The sequence below is a fragment of the Lathamus discolor genome, chromosome 5 (assembly GCF_037157495.1).
Source record: "Lathamus discolor isolate bLatDis1 chromosome 5, bLatDis1.hap1, whole genome shotgun sequence".
Classification (NCBI taxonomy): Eukaryota; Metazoa; Chordata; class Aves; order Psittaciformes; family Psittacidae; genus Lathamus; species Lathamus discolor.
This window is the reverse complement of record NC_088888.1, coordinates 5,967,270-5,988,636: the sequence shown is the minus strand read 5'-3', so window position 1 is coordinate 5,988,636 and position 21,367 is coordinate 5,967,270. Positions and strand designations below refer to the sequence as shown.

Sequence of the window (21,367 nt, the reverse complement as noted above, 5' to 3'; positions counted from 1 at the left end):
CCAAAAAGAAAAATTGGAACTAAATTTTGAGCTGTTTTATTCCCTATGTTTTATTTGCAGAACATTGCTTCCTGAACATGGAATGTCACTACCCATCTTTATTTCCACTTCCATGTTTCCTCAACTGCAAATCCCCTCCAATCCACGTGTTCTAGTTAGGAGCACCATGAGTTTTCTTTAATCACAATGCGGGGGGTCTTGAACTGTTTCGTGAAATTCCTTCATTTTTCCCCAAATGCTGGAAATAGTACATCCACTTTTTAGTTACTTTATTTGACACAGTAACATTACTTGTTTTTTGCCTTTGTATATGTGTTTTTTTCTTTGTTACCCATCCCACATTCTTCCTATTTCAGACTGCTGTATTAGCATTTTATCTTCCTCTTGTTGAGCAAAACCAAGGCAAAATATTACATGAAACTTTCCAAATTTTCTCTACTCATTTCTTAATATGAAGATGACTTTATTGTCTGTGGTGATTTCCTTCCTTTCTTCACAGATGATGTAATCTTGAAGGGGAACACAGGAAAGTGGTGAAGAACTTAACTACTGTTGTTTAGTGAATTAATTTCCATGGGAAGTTACTCAGCTGAAAGTGAGTTTGTTTGCTTTGCACATAAAAAATACTCATGGTACATGAATATTCTCAGTGTCTGAGAACGCTTTCTTGTGAAACTAGAGCAGTTGCCACTTAAGGCCAAACCAGCATGAAGGCCAGTTAAAACACTAGACAGGTGCAGACTTTAGATGAAAACCAGAGTTTTAGTTTTGAAAACCAGAGGTATATTTGAGATTATGATGTGAAAATGCTGTCAGATCGAGTAGCTTTCTAAAGTTACTGATATTTTGTCAAGACTTGGTTAACAGCTCATACATTTGAACATGAAAGAAATTTAATCATTGTGAAAAGGACAAATTTGTTCACCAATAGCAACGGAACTTAGGAAATATGGGAATTTTAAAAACAGTGCTAAGAATTTACTTTCATTCCTTTTAGGTGCAGTGTCAGTTGTTTGTGAATTGACTTTATCTCATATAATCTATTTTTCTATAGTTAATCATTATTTTCATCACCACTAAGAATCAGATGCCCATGGCGTGTGTTAGAATACGCACGTACTTCCCGGCATGCACACATTACTGTCAATCCAACACACATGTACTCTCAAACAAATATCCTGCTTCAGTAATCTTACAGGACGCTTCACTGGGGCCAGCCATGAAAAGGCACAAAATCCCTAGATTAGCCATTAACTCCACATTGCCACATACAACCATTATTTCACCTACTTATTACTTCACCCCCCACCCGTGCTGCCCGTCACTGTGCTGCTTGCCTCTTGCCACACACACCTCTTGAGCAATGCCAGTGTTCAGTTTTAGCCCACATAAACCAGCCAGATATGCACTTTTTCTAGTGGTTAGCAATGTGCTGTTTACACTGGGTTGAGGACTCGTGTGCATGGTGTAGATTTCTAGTTAATCTCTAACATTTAAGCAGGTCATGTTTGAGAAGCAATAGGGGATATGATTTATTACACTAGAGATAATGGAGGGTGATATTTTGGGAAGTCAATTCTGTAAAGGTTGCACTGGTGGTGAGGTGCGATGATAAGGAAGTATTTGATTATTTTCAAAATTAGCTATAAAATGATATCTGCAGTTACAGCTGAAATGAAGGGGATAAGAACAGTGCCAAACCTAGAAGCAAGGAGAAAGGCAGGGTCAGAGGGTTTGAATGACAACTGAAAAGACAAACTCGTGATTTCCTTCGGTATTTCTTTATGCTTTTGTCTTAGCAGTAACTGTGGGGAAAATGGCTGCTATCGTAAATTAGATGGAGGAGTTAGTAGCAGCTGAGTATACCTTGGTCACACTGAGGAATATTATCTAATGCTGCCTATGGTATCTCTCTGGAAGGTAGCCAGGAGGCACAGTAGTGGGTGTAAACCAAGACCTGATAAAATTACAGCCTGGTTCTGCCCCTGCTGAAATCTGTGCAAGGTTTGCCATTGCTTTAAAGAGTGGCAGGCTCCAACAAAATTCCTGGTGAATCCCTTGAAATAAAAACTGTTTCAAAAGTATCTAGGCTGAATGAAATTTACATTCATCCACCTGAAGATATAGCAATTTTTAGCCCGATTTGTCATTGCTTTAAGAATACATGAATTGTGTTTAAATGCCTATAAGATATAAGCCTGAGGAAAGGAAAAAAAAAAACCCAGACCCCAAAACCTAGCTAGATATATGAGTAGCTTGAGTCTCAGATCATGTGGGCACCACAGAATTAACTAGGTTGATTGGCAGCTGGGTCTGGGCACTCAAATTAGCTTGTCTGTGAGCAAGTTTTCTATGACAGAAGGCTAACTGCAGGCTCAGCGTTCTGGCTGTTTCTGAACTTGCTCACGAGTGCCTGTGCTGAGGCAATTCGGGTTTCATTCTCAATCAACTCCATCAACCGGCACAGAGCTGTGGGAAGCAGCACCATCATGCTGGTGGGACCCTTCCCAACGTGATGTTGAGGAACAGGCACACTTGAAGCCACTAAAAGCAAAGCTTCGGCTCTTAGAGCTGCAGTAGCATCAGTTCCCTGAGCTCAAAGTGCCTCCAGAGCTCTATGCAAGGAATTTCTAACGTGAGCGGTGGTGCTGATGACCTTAAGGCTAAAAGCTGCGTAGCATTTACTGTGGGTGTAACTGGGGAGCCTGGAAAAATAACCCCACAGTGTGCCTGGGTGGAAGACTAGGAAAGAATGCCGGCTCCAAAGGGGAAGTTCTTGCCTCCAGAGGAGACAAGGATAAATAAAAACGCTACATAAACTGTGTTGAGACCCATGATCGCGAGTCTTGCATGTTACTAAGCGTTCATTTACACAGACACATGTAGTGTGCGTGGAGGAAACACCACATAGTACATGGACAAGGGATCAGTTAATGCACAGGCGGTACATTAAGTTAGGGCACCCGGCTGTGAAATGCAGGGAGATTATTTCTGCCGTTTAGCTTACAGGGAAAAACTGACGTCTGACCGCAGTGAGCAGAACTGCTGTACAGAGCGGGCAGGAGTTGGGTTCGTCTCCAGAGGCGAGCCCCAGCTCTCGGTTGACTGAGAAACGTGTCAGTAGCAAGGGGCTATGAGGCATCGGCACATGTGCATGCTCCTTCCCGATCCAACATTTACGTGCGGGGCTCAGAAAGCAGCCAAAGACGAGGCGAGCTCCCGCGGGGGGTGAGCTGCGGCCTGCCCCGGGGAGGCTCCGGCTGACAGCAGTTGCCTGCTCAAGCGCTGGCGGCCCCGGCGCGGTGCTGGGCTCCCTGTCCGAGACCAGCGGCCTCCGTGGAGGGCCGACCGCGGTGCGCACCGAGGCACCCCCCGCCTCCTCCTTGCCTGCGGTACCTCCGCGCACACAGCACCGGAGGCCACGCCCCTTTCCCCCCGCACGCTCCCTGATTGGCTGGCGGTGATGTCATCGCGCGAACATACGGGTCCTGCGTGCCGCCCGCCGCGGGCGGGGGGGGGCGGTGGTGGTGGCGGGGGGTGCTCCGCGCACCTCTTCCCCTCATTGCCCGGCCCGCGGCCAATCGCCGTGCGGAGCGACGCACGCGCCGGGGCTCGCTCCGCCGGCCCTTCCCCATCGCCGGCGGCCCCGCTTGATTGGCAGGCGCGAGGGCCAATCAGGAGAAGGCACCCAGCGGCCCCCCCCCATTCACCCCTATTTGGCGGAGCGGCGGCCGGGGCGAGCGAGGCTGCGGGACTGGCGGCGCGGAGAGCCAATGGCCTGCAGGCAAACGGCGCCGGGAGGGAGAGGATGTGGCGGGGGGAGGGCGGCTGGGAGGGGCGAGGGCGCTCGCTGACAGCCGCTTCCGTCAGTGCTGCCCAGGCTGCGGGGCCGGGTAAGGCGTGCGGAGAGAGGCGGAGTCCGCGCTCCGTGACTGACGAGAGCCGCAGCCAATTGTGACCAAACATAGGGGAAAGGCCCAATCAGGAGACAGGGTTTGGGCGGGGCTGGCGGGTGAGCGGCGAAGGGCTCGACCAATGACAACAAAGCAGGGTAGAGCCGGCAAGGCGACCGGCCAATGGTCACTGGGAGGGGGCGGGAAGGGGTGAGCGACGGCGGCGGCAGCCACTAGGCTGAGGAGGAGGCGAGGCGGCCCGGCCGGTAACGGTCGCGGGGCGGTGGGGGCGGGTCCGTGCGCCGTGCCCCGCCCGCCCCTCCCGGGGCGCTGTGACGTGTGCGCTGGGGAGGGCGGGCCGAGCTGCGGCCTCTGGGGCAGGGGCTCCCAACATGTCCGCGCTGCTGGCGGCGCTCCGAGTGCGCGAGCGAGCTGCGGCCGGCGGCGGCCAGCGCGGGGCGGCCCGCGCCTGAGCCCGAGCCAGGGTCCCCTCACCCGGGCCGGGCCCTGCAACGGCCGCCTGGGGCTCTGACGCCGGGGGACGCCGGCGCTCGTCCGCCGAACAGGTAGAGGGGTTAGGGCCTGCCGTGGAGCACGGGCGAGTGGGTCGTAGCCGCGCCGGGGCGGGTGGAGAGGGGAAAGGGTCCGGGAGGCCGGGTCGGGCCTGGGCGCGCGTGTTGCCGAGCGGCGGGGCCTGCGCGGTGCCGGCCTGCTCCGGGGGGCGGCGGGCAGGGCCTGCTGCTGAGCCTCCCCGGGGGGCGGGCGCCGCGCAGGCCCGGCCGACGACTCTTGCCGCCGGGGGAAGAAAAAGAGGGCCGGTGGCCGTACTGACACGGCCTCCCTCCCAGCGGGGGAGCTGCGGCAGGCGCACGGGGGAGGGACGGCGGGGAAGCGGCCGGGAAACCGAGCCCGCCGGTGTAGCTGGGGATGGGGGCCGGCTGGCCCGCCCTCCGCGGGGCGGGCCGGGGCGGTGGCAGGAGGCCCGGCGGGCCTGGCCCCGCACGCCGACCGCTGCGTGTGGGGGGAGCGGGCCGGCCGGGCTCCGCGTGGGTAACGCGAGGGCAGGGGAAGGGGGCCTGGAGGGGGCTGGCGGGCCGGTTGCCTGCGTGCCGACCACGGTCGGGCGGCCGGCTGGGGCGAGCCTGTGCACGTGCATTGGCCGGGGCCGGGGGAGTGGCGGGGTCGGTGTTTACCCACGGGGTGGGGTGGTGGGAGGTGGCGAGCTGCGGAACGGCCTTGGTGTTGGAGCGAAAGGCCGCCGTGACGAGGTGGTGGTGTGCAGGGGGATGAAGTCACAGATGGGCAGTGCCTGGGTGCTGCCTCTGGCGTGGAGAGGGGAAAGAAGTTGAAGGTAGTTCTCCCTTGTAGTTTAGGGCTTGCTGGCGCTGTGGACCCAGTGGATGTAAACGTGGATATGCTTTTACTGTAATTTGTGGCTAGTTGAAGGCAGGGAGTCGTTTTGATGGGCTGGAGGCAGCTGGAAAAATCTCTGTTGTTTTGTGCGCTGTGGTAGGTTGAGGGATGTGTTTGTACTGTGGGGATGCAGATGGTGCGTGAAACCACATGTATTTAGGAATAGTGGTACATGAAGGCCTAAGAATTTAGGAGTGATAGGTAAACAATACTGTGTGTGTTGTAAGAAGTAAGGTGATAACTTGGCTGGCTTCTGAGTGTTGTGGAGGAGGGAGGCTTTAGGTGGTAAGCCTATGTACAACTTAAAGGAACAGTGGTAACAGGTTGCTACAAGGTTTTGAACTTGTTTTGTTTGGTGGCCAATGTGGTTAGACTTAATGTGTGAGACCTTCGTGTGTAATATGAGATGGTATGTGGACAGAAAGGCACTCATGTTCCTACTGCGTGTACATTGGTTTGCTGCTCGCACCGAGAGCAGAGAGAGATGCCTGCCTGTCACCAGCTCAGAGAGCCCTGTTTCTTGGGCATTGAGATGGGCTAGGGCAGCAAGCAGGGCAGAGAGCCCTGTTTCTTGGGCACTGAGGTTGGTCTCTGTCCTGGGAACATGAAAGGTGCTGTCAAGTGCTCTCTCACCTCTGGGTGAAACTGAAAGGCTTCATGTTGGATGTTTGCTGTTTGAGCCATTGGATGCAACGAAAAGCATGTAGCAAATGCCAGGTGTTGTTGGGGTCACGATAGTGCTGTTTGGAGGAAAGCCTGTAGGTACCTGTATTTGTGACAGGTGTCAGGCGGTGTATATTTTTGTCTATAAGGGCATCAGTACACTCTTGTGAGTAGAATTCGATGGATCGTAAGAAAGTGAAGGGACCTGGGTGAATATGCAGAGGTAGAAATGAATGGTGGAGTCTTTGACAGATTTGTGTACCTTTGAAAAAGGAGGATCTGATGAATTTTTGGGGATTATGCATATACAGGGCGAAGATTATTAGTCTATGTATATACGTGTGTATCAGGGGAATGGCATTTGTGCGAAAGGGAGACTGGAGTTTTCGTATTGCTGAGTTAGTGGGACCTCTATCTAGTCTGTGTGTGGAGAGGAGGCAAGCGGTTTTGGCTGAGGCTAGGAAAAGTTGAAATGGTGGGGGGAAGAGATGATAAACTGGGTCTGGTGTCCCAGGTGCATCCTGAGCAGGTGGGAGGCTGGGGGGGCTTCTTCACTTCTCTTGCTATGGAGGGAAGTATTTTATAGTTGTGACAGCCAGTGGAAGCTAAAAAAAAACCACCAAAAAAGTGAATGAAGATTAGGCAGTTTGTGACCTTTATGAATATTATCAGATTAAAGGAGACTACAAAATAGTCAGGGGGTTTCTGTTTAAGGTGCTTTTTGTCTGTTTTATTCTCTTTGTTTCTCTGGCTAAATGGTCCAGTAACTTTAAGGGTAAACTTGCTGAAACTAGCACTCATAATGGTATTGACAGGTCAGCAACACTTAATGTGGTGTAGACAAGCCCCCATATATGTGTGAGCTTGGGCTCAAATGTCTGCTATATATATTTATGATGTGTGTTATATATAATTTATTACACTTTAACTGAGTGCATGTATCCAGAAGGTATGAAGTCTTTTGTGTTGGACATACACTTGCATTTGAGAAGGTTAGTGCATGAACATTTGAGGGTCAGAGATGTGTGAAAAGACGATCGTTTAGAATGGAAAGCTGCTTGGCTCAGGTGGAAATGAGGAAAAATTGCATGTGTGTATCTGATGTTCTGCAGGTTTGTAATAGTATTATTTGTTTACACAGCCCCTTGTCTCCTGCTCTGCACAGATATTTAGAGGAGGCTGTTATATAGGATGATGATTTAATTAAGGCACGTAAGATGAGGGTAAAACAGAATTAATGTTGTATGGAGAGTGCATAGATCCATTTTTCTATTGCAGTGGCTGTGAGGTGGCCAGTTGGTGAGGTAAGGAACTAAAGAACTATAGAAAAGAGTAGTCTTCGTAGTAATTATCCTGGGTAATCCAGTTCCCTTCTTGTCTCCAGTGTGGAATTAGCACTGTTTACTTAAACTTTTCCAGCGGTGATCAGTGTGTGTTTCTGACTTGCTAAACTTGAGACCCTGTCTTGCAGAAATATAAACCCATCAAAGTTGGAGTTAAATCCTGTGAAATCTGTTTTGAACATAGTCTTTTAAGGTGCTCAGTGTCAAGAACTGCTACTCTCAGAGGGGGCAATTGAGAACAAGTATATATTACATGAATGTGTTGCCTCCGTATTACAAAAAAAAAAAAAAGGGAAAGGCAGTAAAATCCCACTCTTAATATTGGATCTAAAAATCAGTGTCTGTGAAGTATTATAATAATGAATTACCACTCTTTGGAGCACGGTTTATTCAGGCTGCAGGAAGGGATGGGGTTGTATGTTCAGAGAGTAATGTCAATCCTGAATGAAGTGAACTGCAGCATACCTAGCTAAATGCTGCCATAATGTTCCTAGGTGTATATGTGGGTGGTTTTTCATTTGTATATTTTTTGTATGTTGGGTTTTGTTTGTTTGTTTCAGAATTTTTTGGGTTAAAAAAATAAAATTGAAAGTGATCATTTGTTAGTCTTAGATCATCTGTCCAGTAGGAATGCTTAAATCTGCTGCACAGGCCTAGTGCTGTAGTTTTGTGAGTGCTAAATAGCTGTTCTTTTCCAGTCATCACTGGAAGATAGCTAGCTTACCATTGGTTTTTTGCAAGCACAATCACTTCCCAGTGAATGGGAAAGCCTTGGTGAAAGAATGCAAGCTCTATGCTCCATGTATAGGTTGTGGAGAGTGACTGCTGCAACAGGTCACACATATCTTTGTGTTTATAATATTTGTTTTCTCTAATTTTTTTTTCTGCCCACCACCCTGATTGCATCAAGGATGCTCTGTTCGTTGGTTGGTTATTTTCTCTTTTTTTTAATTCTCACAACATTGTACAAACAGGTTTTCTCTCAGTGAAAAAGAAGCAGCAGTCTTCAGATTTTGGGCCTCTTAACAACCCAAGTGATTTGATCTGAATATTAGCCTCCTCAGACTGGAGGAGAGCAATGGTGGTTTCTTTGGAAAACCATTAAAAGTTTTTGCTATCTTGGATCCTTCCCTCTCTTTCTCTTCTCTCATTCTGTTCGGTTGTTTGTGCTTCATCATCTCCAAGATTTGGCTTATAGAGGTACAGAGTAGGCACTATGGCTTCTTCCATCTCACTGTCTGTTAGCAGTGTGAATGCAGGATAAATGTTTTATGAAACTCCAAGAAGGGTCTGGTTTAGTCCTGGGCTTCAGCACATCTACTATATGTAAAGCCATCAGGGAATTTAACTTAAAACTCTGGACAAGTCATTGCAGGTTCTTAATGGGAAAAAAAAAATTAAACTAAAAAGGCACCCAAACTGAAGTAACATCAGACTACAAAAGCCCAGAAGAGAGAAATTGTTTGCATTAACAATGAAAGATGTGTCCCAGGTGCAAGAACAAGGTTGTTGAGTTCCCAAAAAGATCATCAAACCTGTTTAACAGACAAACTTGCAAACTTCTCAGCTATTTGGCTGGTGTCAGTCTCGGGCAGATATACCTAGCATGGGAAATGTTGGTCAAACTGCTTAGAATTTGGCAAAAAAATCTTGTACAGATTTTTGTCTGTGCGAAAGCCAAGTAAAAATACTGAAGAATTAATGAGTGTCACTCCTAAAGGAAACTCGTCTGAAAACCTTTGCATGGCATGGTAAGAAATAAGTGAGCTTGTGTAGCTTATCTCAGTTCCTTGCAATGAGCAGTTCAGTTTATCCCAACTTCTTGAGACGTTATTGGCATGATGAAACGCAAGGGTTGCCAGTGAGTGTAGGTTAAATTAATCTTCTGGCTCCTAGAAAAATTCCACTGGGAGAGAAGATGTTTTAATGTAGAAGATTATAGAAGGGACAATGCCATATCTCAGTGGACAGCAGCCATTCTTATAATTTCAGAGGAAATTATTCAGGCTCAGCTATTGTTCTGCTAGGAAAAATGTCACCCACAACTCTTTTTCCCCATGCACCATTAGTTTCTCATTAACATTACTTCAGTGTGTTATTTTGGCAGAAGTTCTCTTAATCTTTCATGGGAAGTAACCTTTTCATTGAGTTTTCTGTCAAATAATACAGCTAGGTACTTAAATCTATTTTCACAAGAGTTAACAGGAATTCAGCTCAGAAAAACATCATTTAAAGATGTTTCAAACCAGGCTACTGGGGAGCTGGAGGTGGCCCTTTAGTATCTATGGTGATGAGAAGTCAATGACCACAAACTTCAGTTAAATCAGAAAGGAAAGCATAGGTCTTTCTTAGCAGTTTTCAGGGGATTAGCCTGCTAACAGAAAATGTCGTCTTCAGTAATCCTAGTTCTGTGTCTGCACCCCAGTGCAGGAAGTTGACCTTTACTGAGTGCAGAGTAAACATGGCTCTGCATTGTTAGTGTATGAATTAATTGTTTTTATCAAGGGGGTAATGAAGTGAGATGCTAATGATTTTGTTGAGTAGAGGAGGTAACACTTTATTGTAATGAATTCATACAATACTGGTTTACCCTGTTCTCAGTAGCTTATCTGTCTTAGTAAAGCCAGTATTGTTTATTCAAAACTCACTTGTATTTAACATTTTGTGTAGCAAAAGAAAACTTAGTGACTTAGTGACTCTATCGAATGTTGGAGTTATTTGTGAAGAACTGATATTTTGATTCAAGTGGAAAACTGAAACAATGAATATTATGTTAGTCAGCTTATTCCAAACAAGAAGAAAACTTCTGGGTAGCTTTGTTGGTTAAGCTGATGTGCAAGTAATATAAAGTATTATTGAGCACATGCTACTCTTCCTTTTCTATCAACACCTATAGTGGAGCCATTGATGTGGGTTGTTGGGATGCATTTTCAGTGCTACTTTAAAAGTTTTATAAAACAGGAAATGTAGGTGTTGCAGGAATTGTGTGGATCCTTGGGGTTTGTTTAACTTTATTCAGAGAACTTTCCTAGATGTATTCCACTAGCTTTTGATACTCCTAGCTCCAAAGGGGTGGAAGCAAAAACAGGTGAGTGGTGATACACTGCTGCTATAGTTACTCCAGGAAAAGCAACACTCGAATTCATGGTGCAGCTTATCTTTTCAGGGCTAATAAGTGTGTGTTGGCAGCTTAGTTTAGTTGCTACTGCTTGAAGGCTCTCTTAAGTGAACAGGCATCATCTGCCACATTGATTGTATTTACAATATATAGGTAATATTGCAGTATGCTGCAATTGAGACTGTAGAGTGAAGCTCTAGTAAATTAGACAGACCTACTGTCCATGGTGTGTGTACTTCAAAGGGCTTTATTTCGGATTAGTTGTAGTCTTGTTCTGTGGACCACGTAAACTCCAAACATAAGTGGCTATTACGTGTTTTCCCAGAGTTTTGGTTCAGATCAATCTGAGATCGTGTGTTCACGAAATTCTTTGAGATGTGAAGCAAAGCACAGTAAGTGTTGTGACTCAGGTTTACTTCAAGAGTGCTAATATAGATGTACAGACTGGGTCTCGAAAAAGCATGTTGGGGATTGCAGAGGGTACTGATCTGCGTGTGGAGCTGGATTCTGCCTTCTCCTGCCTTCAGAGTGCTGTTGTCAGGACCGCAGAAACTGTCTTGCTGCTCTCTGAGTAAGGATTATTTGTTTATCTCGATGGGTATCTAAATCTCTGTTCCCAAATTATTGTCCCTAGTTTTGAAACTGTGTGTGGAAACGGCTGGTGTTAAAACTACAATAAATTCTAGAAAGTAGTTCTTTCACAGTTTTACCTCAGTTAATCAAGAATGAAACTAGCTGTGTGAGCAGCAGGTTATGAAGCCTGACTTCCTGTGGCTTTGTGTCTTTGGGTGGATGTTTCTAGGTATACTGTATTGTGAGCTCTGAGAGTATTTTCACGTGTTTGGGGCACTATCTATCCTGCTGTCTTGTGTGGGAGGTTGTGTTTTGGTAACATGGCTGAGCTGCTGCTGCACTTGTCCTGAAGGGGCACTAATTTGGGCCTCTCTCCTTGATCTGACTTCTATTTCCACAGAACTCACTGGACCTGATTATCTATAAAATATTTACCCTTGTGTTATCTTCTGGACTGAAGCCAGTTTCAATAAAACTGGGGGGGGGGGGGGGGGGGAATGACACACGCGGTAGCTTGGCTTTCTAAATTTGTAACTTATTTTCCACTAATGGTATCTCTTGCTTTGCTGTCTTTTTATATTTACCACTATTTAAAATTTATTCCTGAAGTGTTAGTAGTATCCTCCCTTCTCCCCCAGCATTTCAGGCAATGTATCTAGAAGTAGAAAATTAGGTTCCTAATGACAACAACTTACGGGCTACTCAAACTCTTCTCTGCAGGATAGATAAAGTTTTTAAGAGTATCCACATGCTTATTAAACCACCTCCAAATAAATACAGACAGGTCTGAAGTTACCTTTGATATGCATTGTAGCCTTTTATAATAGGCACTGTTACCACATATGGTAGTTTTGGACCATGATTCTAGGAGAAGCGAATGAAAGTTTTGAAAATGAATGACATATTGAAGTCTCTGAAGGAGAGCTAGAGTGGATTTTGAGGGTGGTGGATTAGGAATTGGAGGGGGAGGGGACTTGTGTTTGTGATTGCCCTTGTGACCTTGAAAAGCTGCTGAAACTGTAATCTGCTTTGAAACTTCAGATGAGAAGTACTGTACTGAAGTGATACAGTACTGTAGGCTGAGCTCTCAGAGTTCTGTCTTCAGTGTATAAAGCTGAAGAAATTGTTCCTTTTGCTTCCATTTTAAGTGGGCCTATACTCAAAGCACTGACTTCAGAGAGCTTCTGTAAAGGTATGAAACGTGAACCTAGCACAGATATTACTTAGATTCTGTGTCCTTTCTGTTCTGCTCTCCATTTCTCTAGTATAGTACTAAAATACTTGTTGGTTTTTTTTCTAGTTCTCATTGTGGTCGAAAGCATACCACTTTGTGCACAAGACCTTACTTCAGATATGGGACTAGTTGCAGGCATTGGTTTCTACGGTCTAACATTTAAAATTTGATTCTTTGTGGGGCATTTGAGGGAAAAATGTTTATAGCTGATTTTTTCAAGAAAAGGGTCCTCTTCTTTAATATGCGTATTCAGGACATAGATTAAGTGGTTTTTGTATTTCAGGTGTTTTAAAACTGGAATCCAGACCTAACAGAGGTGGTACGTTGACTCCCCGAGATAGTCAGTGTAGATCAGTCCTACATCCTAGAAGGCAAAGCAGCTCCATCTATCTCAATAGAGCCTCAGTGCACAATGTAGACTCATGAGCATTTCACTCTGTGTGTCATCCACAAGAACTGAAGTGATGCTTCTAAGAAGGTTATTAATAATGCCTAATTACAAGTTGGATTTACAGGCATCTTTAGTGAGTATTATCCAGTAATTGTGGGGCTACTACATATAGGTATATTAAACTGACTCCTCAGATGTGATGTTTATCCCTTTGCTAGCTTGTCAGGTTTCTTGCATCTTTACCTCTTTTCCGGGAGATATATTGCAGCAAGGGATTTCTTGTTTCACTTTTCCTTTTCTCTGAAGTGATGTCTTTCTTGCTGTTTTTCTTACTGATTGCTTAACCTGGTGGATGAATTTATTGGAATCATCCAAAGTCTCAGTTGTGGCTGATTATGTTACTCTGAGGAGCACTTTTTCTAAGCTAGTGGAAGGCTGTGCATAAAACTTCAAATAGTAGGGGTTTTATACATAAGCAAAAGGGAAACAATCTTGTGAAAACAATAGCTAGAGTTGGGGGTAAGGTTGCATGTATGAAACCTGTTTGTAAATCCTCCATAAGTGCACCACAATTTGAACTGCTGTTTAAAACATAACGTAGACGTTCATAGGCATTCAGTCATGTAATAGATGCTTTAATAATAGCAATAGCTTGTTTTTTTGGGGAGGTTTTACAACCAGCCCTCCTTTAGATCCTGTGCGTCTCTTACAATGTAAAGAAACTGGAAACAGTTTTAGGTGTCTCTCTTTTAATAGTCATTTGTGGGCCAAAAAGAAAGACAAGCATACCACTTTTGCAGTCTATTATGATGGAAAGAAAATGTTCCACAGTGTTTGCTAGAGTTAAATAGCTGTGCAGTCTCCTCTGCAGGCAGATGTTTGAGAGCTCATCTGTTTTTTTTTATAAATGATAAAGGCTATAGTTTAACATTCTCCTGTGTTTTAAAAATGAAATAATACTTAGGCTTTGTGTGGGGTATGGAAGGAAAGCATTGTTAGTACTCTGCCAGAGTGTTGTTGGTTTGTGTCCTATTTTTTTTATCACAGTAACCAATAGTATTTATTTCACTTCTGTTTCTTGTTTGGTTTGCCTTATGGTGAACCAAGTCTATGCTTCTATGTTTTATTACTATATTTGAGCGTAAGAGCGATGGAGGTTAAGAGCTTTTGAAGACCAGTATCTAGCTTGTAACATTAAATCCAATCGGACGACTTCTCACTTTCTTAACCAGAATGTACTAAACATAAGCAATTGTAGACCAGGGAAGGAATCTAAAAATACTTAATGAACTCAATAGTAGCTATTGTTAACCATAGCAGCGTACCATGTGGTTTTGACTATTGCTGTGCTATTGTTTTAATTTAATGAAAAACCAGAATTCTGTCAACTTAAAATATCTGGCTTTGGGAGGGAAGAGGATAAGGTTACAGACTGTCAGAACAATTTATGATTTAACAGGAAGTAAGGTAGGGCTTGACTTGCAGAGTCAGAGGGGAAGAAATAAAATTCTAGTACAGGTCAGGATTCTTGAAATGAGCTTGTGGGCTGCAGTTGCCAATGGCAGGGAATAGAATTTAACACAGAAAAATGTCACTGGGGGAAGTACTCTGAAATTGTTGGTTTTGGGTTGGTTTTTTTTTAACCCTCTATTAATTTATAGTTGGAAAATAGTTGCCTTGAATAATACTGTATGTTCTCAGATATATTTAATAACCATCCTATTTTCTATCTTAAGTTTTCCCTGTTTCTGAGTCTGTATAGAGGGAAAGTAGGCCTCATCTAGGAAAAGCACTGGTCAGTTATTACTTGTTTGGGGTTACCAGATTCAGATGTGTTTTTATAAACAAAAACTTGGGGTAAATTCCATAACTTGAAAGATATCTTAAGGTTTGTCCAGACTTGAAACCTGGTTATATTGTCAGTTCCACAAAGATCAGCAAGCTAATGTTGAAAACTACTTAGTATGTCTATGTTGTTCCTTCCTCCATAGGTTTGGTTTGTTTATTGAAGCACTGATTAAAACAGCCCTTGCATACAAAGCAAACATGACAGCTTAGATCTGTCATGAGTTGTCAGATTTGTGCTTGAAACCTTTCTAAAGTCAGTCAGTCCTAGAACACCGTATTGGAATCTCCATCATCCTTTTCTGCTATTTAGCTTAAGGTTATTAGTAAAAACAGATACCAATAGTACAAATAGAATTGGTGAACCTGGGCTACCTGTGAGCAAACTTTCTTCTGCACTGTTTATTTTGTTCTGAGTTCAGAACTGTTGATTCTTTCTACTTACTGTTTGTCCTCTCCTTTCTTTGGGTCAAAGTCTGATACTGTTACTGCAGGAAATAAACTGAAATAAGGCAGGAGAAGAAATAATCGGTGCTCTTAATGAGGAAGAAAAATATAATACTTTCCAAAGAAGTGAAGCCATAAATTCACCGAAAACTTAAGCTAACCCAGACAATACTTGAGTAGGCAGAGCACGTTACTCACTGAGGAGTATTCTTCCTTATTCTCTTATCACAGGGTTCTGTTTTGTATTCATTTGTCAGTTCATAATGTGAAAGATTTTTATCAGCAAATATGCAACCTTTTATTACAAAGTTCTGCTGTCTGCTGCTAGCCTACTGTAATTGTTTGCCTTTCAGAGGTATCATGACTGATACTGGCATGGGTGAAATCCAACAAGTATATATTAACCACTGACATTTGTACTGGTGGGTGAAATGGGGGGGGGGGGGGGGCTTCTTTGTATTAGTCTTCATTCTCCTTATTTTTATTGATGCATGGTTTCTTTGAGCTCATTTTCTCCTGTTTTGTGTCCCTTCTTGAGAAGGGTTGGGGTGGATGGGAGAAAATTTAGTCTATAGTGCTTTTTCCTGAACTGTGTAAATGTTGGCTGTGGCTTTTTTTTGTTTTTACCTTGAACTGTGTCAAAAGCCCTGCAGATAGAGGAGAAATTAGTGCATGGCATGATCTATTCTTATTATGGATTTAAGGTGCCATGGAACTGGCAGACTTGCATCACCGTTACTGAGGAAGCAAGGGTTCCTGGAAAGTCTTTGGGTGATTGAAAGGATGTACTTGGTTAAAACTACTGTGTTCAGAGAAGGAAAGGAAAATTAGAGAGGGTTTATGTGACCCAAATGATTTTTCTACTAAGACTGGAAAAAGCAGTAAGTCTTGTTTGATTCAACTGCCAAAGGGTAGTGCCTTCAAAACCCTAAAGGCAGGGCAAAAGTAAGCCCATCTCAGTTAAAGTAGTAGCTAGTGTGTAATTCAGTTGAATCTGAGTTTTCAATTCTGAATTTCTTCTATATTGATTTCTAGTCATTAAATCTTTTGGTACCACAGTGGAAGTGCTGGGCAGTAGATGGATTTAGAATCATAGAATAGTTAGGGTTGGAAAGGACCTCAAGATCATCCAGTTCCAACCCCCCTGCCATAGGCAGGGACACCTCACACTAAACCATCCCACCCAAGGCTTCGTCCAGCCTGGCCTTGAACACTGCCAGGGATGGAGCGCTGCTTCCTTTGTCAGCCAGGCATTGGTTTTAAACATCTGAAAAGAAATAATAACAATGGATGTAACATCTTGGAGGCTGGCTTGCTTGATGTACATAATAAAAGCTTTGATTTTGTCTCTTTGTTATGGGGAGTTGGCTCCCCCTACCCAAAGAGCTTTCTGCTACATGCTGCCTAGTTGGTGAGCATCTGGTATTCCTCTTCTTAGTTAAAAGTCCTTAGAATCATTTGGTTGGGGTTTTTTTTTTTGCCATTTTTCAGTGTTACAGTACAGAAAAAAAATCTTACTAGGCTTCTGCTCAGGCATTTGCTTCTGGAACCCACTCATAATCCTGACTGTTTCATTGCAGAAAAGGTTCTTGTGTAATTAGCTAAGTATGTTAATGCTGTTGTATTTCTGCAGCTTTCTTCCTCTGACCATGTGCCTTTCTTCCTGCTCATGCTGATACTTGGCTGTGTCTCATCTCACGGTGAGAGATAGTTACGTGATGTGTGTATGTTTGGTATCTGTTGCTAAGGTTAATTTTCTTCTAGTTCAGCCTCTTGAATCAATTTGCTGCATGAGGATATGAGGGCAACTACTGGTGCAGAAGTTGGAGTAGAAAATAACACAAGGCGGGAGGTGAGCTTACAGCAGTTACTGGTTTAGCTTAGCCTATCTTCTTGTAAGACTGTACTCTGAGATGTTTCAAAGGAGGTTCTTCTAAGGTGTAGTTATTAGTGTTGGTTCTTAACATTAATGGTTTGGATACCTGATGAACTGTTCTGCGAGTGCAAGTCCTAAACTTACTTGGAAGGCTACTCGTGATGAAGAGAAGACTGTACTGGAAGTCACATAACCGTGACATTTGCAGCAGTGTCACCAGCCATGTTGTAATCCTAAAGTAAAAGAACACTCAATTAAAATGAGGATATTAAAACCTCTATAATAACTAAATTAAAAATATCCATATCTTCCTTTGGATTTTGCCCAAATGCATAGCCTGCTACAGATGTTGATACGAGTCCCTTCACAGCAGTCATTCCGGTTTAATTAAATATCAGCGCTTGCTGACAAGAATATTTTTATTCTGTAAGCACATGAGAATACAGAAGAAACTGAAACTTTACATAGCAAAGGTCATGGTAAGGAGTTTGTCGGAAAGTTCCTGAGCGAGTCAAGCTGTTTCTCTGTGCTTTTTGTCACGTTTGCAAATTTCCTTAGGGGATAAGATGAGCCTCTGCTCATCCACTGTGGTGTTGTCATTGTTCACTGCTTAATGTGGAGCTGGAGAATCTTATCTGCCCCCTTCTTCAAGCACGTTTTGGGGATCTGCAAGGGGACTGAAGTATTTAGGGCGAAACATGAGTAATGTCATCACTGGGAGAGACTAGAGTTGCCAGTTATCAGGCACTGACTGGTTTTGTGTCCAGGAGTTCCTGTAGTTGTTCAAGTTCAGGGGTCTCAAAGTGGCTTTTTTTTTTTTCTTTTTCAATATAGGCCAAGAGAAATTAAACCGATCTGAAAATGTGTAAGCCATCTGAATTTCAGAAATGCCTTCTAATGTGCATAATGAAATATGCTTAAGTTGTCTTGGCCATTTGCTGTTCTTCTCCACTCCTTCCCTTTCTCAGCCACCAGTTGTTATAACAAATACTAGGTACAGTTATGAACACCAAGTTTTTCCTATCATAATCTCTGCTGCTATTACCATCTTGTTGCCAGATACCTTGAAAATTAGCCAGAAACTCAATTGCTTGATGGCTGTGCTCTTGTTGAGACCTGTTTATTTTTATGCACGGAGTTTTTAGATTTTAGTTTTGGAACATTTGAATCCTGCAAATTGTTGAAGCCAGAGATGGCTCCTCTTCACTGTTTCAGGCATCCTTGCCATGTTGTAGAAAGTTTTCTTTGTTATATTTCACTTGATAAAAGCAATAAGTACTGCTTTACTTTGATAGCACTACCAGTAATAGTTTGTATCAACCTGTAGCAAAACATTTCTGGGCCTTTTTAGAAGAAGGGGACTGGAAATAGTATGGCATTACCAGGGGTCAGTTATGCTTGACCCATCTGACTGCCTTCTGTCAAATGACTAGGTCTTCATGTGAGGGGGGAGCTGTGGATGTTTGTGGTTTGGTGGTTTCTTTTTCACTTTGACCTTAGCAAGGCTCTTTACAGTGTCCCACAGCATATTCCTGTTTACAGTCTGAATGGGAGGACGACTAAAGTTAAAACCAGTTGAAAAATTGTCTCAAAGGGTAGTTGATAGTTCATACTCTGCCTGTAGAGTAGTTACAGCTGGAGCTCCTCAAGGGTCTGTTGTGACTTACTTTGTATTTTAATGTCTTTATCAGTCACCCAGTGGAATAGGTGGAATGCACCTTAATCAGGTTTGTGGTAGACACACAACTGGGTGGCTTAAAGGCAGGGCAGCAATCCTAAAGTACTCAAAGGCTAGAAGAGTGGGTCTATTGGAATCTTACAGAGTTCAACAAGGTCAGCTGTTGCTAGAAGCATCAGTAACCCTCCTGCAGTGCTACAGACTGGTTAGAGTGTACCTCTATGGAAAAGGACCTGGTTCCAGTCAACCGCAGGCTAAATACAAGTCAGCACTTCACCCTGTTAGTGATGAAAAGAGCTTTATTCCCCTTTCGCTGTCATTTGTTCCAGATATTCCCAGACTGCATCTGTAATACTGAGTTCAGGCTTGCTCCTTTTCTGTCTACCCCAAATGGGACCAACACTGATAAACTTAGGGCAGGTCCACCAGGATGGTCTAGGAGCTGGAGTATGTGACCTCAGAGGGGATGCTGAGAGCTTTTTGTGGCCCTGTTTACCCTGGAGAAGAAATGCTTAAGAGGGACCCAGTATCAACCATCTGGTGTATACAGGGATGGATACCAAGATGCAGCCAGTCTCTTTACCAAGGTACACAGTGGGAAAACAAAGACAGTGGTCATAAATTGAAAAATCGGTGGGTATATGTTGAAAACAGGGATGACTGTTAAGAAATTATAGGAGGTAAGACTTTGAGAAGGAAGTTGAACTGGATGGTCTCTTAGGCCCCCTCCACTCTTAATCGTTCTATGTGAAGAATCACCCATGGCAGGAACCTAAGTGGTCAAACTAATCAATAAAGTTTGTTCCATTTGAAAACTTGATTCCTTGTGACATTTATTTTTAGTACTCCTAAATAAAATAACTAACCAGTTACTCTTTTTGACTTTTTTATGTTAAGCATTAGTTAACCTGAAATCCGCCTATTGAGAAAGCATGGCATAAGCAAGGTACATCCATTGAATAAGTTCATTTCATCTAACAAAGGAAAAATATTCCTGGTGTTGAAAAAGAAGCTTTGGAATTTCATAGTGACCAGTATGCCTTGTCTCTCACCTGCTTTCACCCATTTTTCCAAACCTTGTGGTAAAACAAAGCAATTTCTAGAGCATTTGTTGTTTGAAGTTACTGGTGGAAAGAAAGAGACTGGAAAAGGAAACTAAATCACAGTTTCTCTGAGGTTGATTCACTTCCCTCTTTGCCCAGGCCTGTGAAAAGAAGCTGTCATCCCAGATGCTGCATGTAGACATCTCCAAAGTAAAGGTTTTAGGTAGATTCATGCTGCAGAAATTGTGTGCTGGTATAGTGGGCATAGTGGGTTTAACTGTGATAGCCCTTCTCATGTCTTTGTGAGAACTTTCTTTCTTTCTTTGTAACCAAGATGATTCTGGTGAACAGTCAGGTGAGTTTATGCTTTTGATTTTTAAGAAATTTGTAGCGTAACAGGCTTCTTCGTCACGGTTTCTCAGCCTTTCTTCTTCGAGTCCGGGAACTGGATATATTCTTGTAAATGACTGCATTAGTATGCCAGACTTTTCCATCCGCTCTACACTTGAACAGGCATGCATATGCAGAAATGTAGGCAGCCTTTCTCTCTTATGTGGTTTACATATTCCTGGTTTGTAAATGGGTTTGTTTACATGTGATGGTGGAATGTATTGGCGGTGGGAGTTTCTTGGCAAGTAGTGGCCATTGAAACGTGTAGTTCAGATCATTTCATACTTTCATCTCTGACAAGTGAAAGGCATTCGTGTGATCCTTTGCTGCATAACCGTAGACAACTAGGAACTTATGGACTAACGTGGCTGTTTACAGTGAAGTTGCTACTAAGCAGTTCTTGAATATTGTGTTGAACTAGCAGAGAAATTGGTCAATTCTTCCATCTTGCTACTTTCAGACTCACAGGCTCTTCTGCTTTATTCACCCCTTATATACAAGGAAGAGTCTAAAGTGTATCAGAAGGACAAAAGATCTGGAAGAAATTTTACTTTTGTACTACATTTAAGGTAAGACTGATCAGATGACAAAAAGCATGAATACTGAGGCTTGCAAAATGGTACTATTTCTGCATTTTTGGCTTCTCGCATATTACACTATTTCTGCAGAGTATTGTGTATTGAGTATTAAATACTCCTGCATAATTCTCTGGAAATACACTAATGATCAGAGGCATATAAGCTAGCTGCGGCTGTGTTCCTTCACTAAAATAAAGTATGTTGCTAGTTGTAATTAATGTTTACTGTGCAAAGCTGTCTTTCGGCTAGCATAGGTGCTCCTACTTACAAAACTGGTACACTGAGTTGCATGATATAAAATGGCATGTCTTACTAAATTAGAAGTGCCTGAGTAACTCTTTCTGGTTTACTTTTAGGTCCTGTGCTTAGCCATTTGTAATTTCTCTGTGAATACAATATTGTAGCTCTTGAGTATGTTTTTAGTCGATTTCCAAGTATCAGGACATAACTGGGAGTCAGCTTGCTGTGCTTTGGAAGGAGTGATAAATGCATTTAGCCATAGCTTCAAGCACATAAACAGTTGTCATCTGTCTGCAAGTTAGAGCACCGATGAAGTGGTAGGAGCCATTAGCATCATTTGTCAGAGTGATACCATTGCCTTCAGCTTCCACGCACAGTTTAACTAAATGTCTAATAATATTTGTTGTGTTGTTCCCACACTGCTCCTGGATGGATATCACAGTGGAGGGTATATTGCTAGGAGCAGGGGGATAAAACCTGTAGCAGACCAAGTGGGATTCCCACCAGTGGGACCAGTGTTGGGATAATGTTGACTGGGGTAGCTGTTCATGGCGTTCAAGGGCAGAACTGAAAAAATGGTAGAGAGGTATAGAGAGGCACATAGCTACCCCTTGCCGAGACAGTAGTTTGTGTAAGAAGGGG

At 43.6% G+C, this 21,367-nt stretch overlaps 1 protein-coding gene across 6 annotated transcripts in view; it reads left to right on the top strand.

Annotated features, from left to right (window-relative positions):
• Positions 1-3,707: 3,707 nt before the first annotated feature.
• Positions 3,708-21,367, top strand: part of PPM1B (protein phosphatase, Mg2+/Mn2+ dependent 1B) — a 63,547-nt gene continuing 45,887 nt past the window's right edge. The window contains exon 1 of one of the 6 annotated variants that reach the window (XM_065679510.1): positions 3,708-3,784. The gene's annotated coding sequence lies outside the window, so the exon portion shown is untranslated. Of the gene's footprint in view, positions 3,785-4,231; positions 4,460-20,434; positions 20,477-21,367 lie in introns of those variants that run through there. The other 5 variants (XM_065679513.1, XM_065679511.1, XM_065679507.1 and 2 more) reach the window with 5 other exon arrangements.